Here is a 1,167-nt window from a genome sequence, read left to right as displayed (position 1 = left end):
GAGAGAGAGAGAGAGAGAGAGAGAGAGAGAGAGAGAGAGAGAGAGAGAGAGAGAAAGGGGGAGAGAAAGAGAGAGAGAAGGAGAGAGAGAGAGAATGCACTCACCGTTGTCTGCGGGAAAGGACTCCAGCACACGAGATAATCACAGATGATCCGTGGTCCGTCTTTACGCGAGGAGGACCAATGCAGCACTGACAGTTCCATCGTCCCTCTCTGATTCATCCTGTAACTCCCTCTCCGTCCTTCTCCCTCCCGACTGGCATGAAGAGAGTAAGAAGGCGACGGTGAGTAAACGAGAAGGGTTCATGAATCCAAGAGGGAACGTTGGAGGGAGGAAGTGTCAGGTGAACGTGGTGCGTTCTGCTAGAAATGACGATGTTCGGACAGGTCGGATCGCGTGGTCTCTCCACCGGATGGTATCCTTTGAAACTTCAAAGATATAATAAAGTTTCTTCATGATAAAGTGATTTATCGACATGATGGATCATCTGATAGACTAGTTGATCATGCTTGATAAATTGAGATCTTAATAAGTATTTTAGAGAAAGTGTATTAACAAAATACAACAATCAGTAGACGATATTGTGTAGAATAATGTATTAGTATTATATGTATTATATAAAATTATTACTTTTGGCAGATTAAGATAGCATATTAAAAAAATAAATTTTATTTAAATAAGATGCATTATTAATCGTTTTTCTTAATGTGATATTAAATTATATATACTATGTTTATTAAAAAATTTGGGGTTTTTAAGGATAAATCTTTATTTAAAATTAATTTGTATTTCCTACGAGGTTCATTTTAAAGAGTTCAAATTCCCAAAACGAGTTTTTTGAACCACTGAATAGTCCTTTTGCTCAGAGGCCTCCAAAGGCCGATTTAATGTTTCTACCTGCCTCAGCTGCACTGTGTCCTAGTTTTTGCAATTCATATAAGAAAAATATACGCAATCCTTTTACGGAAAATATATTGTTTTCTCTCGTGGAAAAAATTAATAATCAAAAACATTTTGCTTATCAAAGAAAATTGAACATCAAAATAAATTATTAATAGCACAACTGCAAATATATACTTTCTATCAAGTTTACTAATTGCAATCAATTGTCAATTAGGCAAATTTCGTGTGATACTAGTTTCATATATATATATATATATATATATA

At 35.1% G+C, this 1,167-nt stretch overlaps 1 protein-coding gene across 1 annotated transcript in view; it reads right to left on the bottom strand.

Moving 5' to 3' along the window:
* Positions 1–179, bottom strand: part of LOC108686162 — a 28,350-nt gene extending 28,171 nt beyond the window's left edge. Inside the window, exon 1 of the mRNA XM_018191304.1 lies at positions 105–179. The gene's annotated coding sequence lies outside the window, so the exon portion shown is untranslated. The remainder of the gene's footprint in view (positions 1–104) is intronic.
* Between the last annotated feature and the right edge of the window lie 988 nt (positions 180–1,167).

This window comes from Atta colombica, unplaced genomic scaffold, assembly GCF_001594045.1.
Source record: "Atta colombica isolate Treedump-2 unplaced genomic scaffold, Acol1.0 scaffold100, whole genome shotgun sequence".
NCBI lineage: Eukaryota > Metazoa > Arthropoda > Insecta > Hymenoptera > Formicidae > Atta > Atta colombica.
The sequence above is the reverse complement of the archived record's forward strand: the minus strand, read 5'-3'. Positions and strand labels throughout refer to the sequence as shown.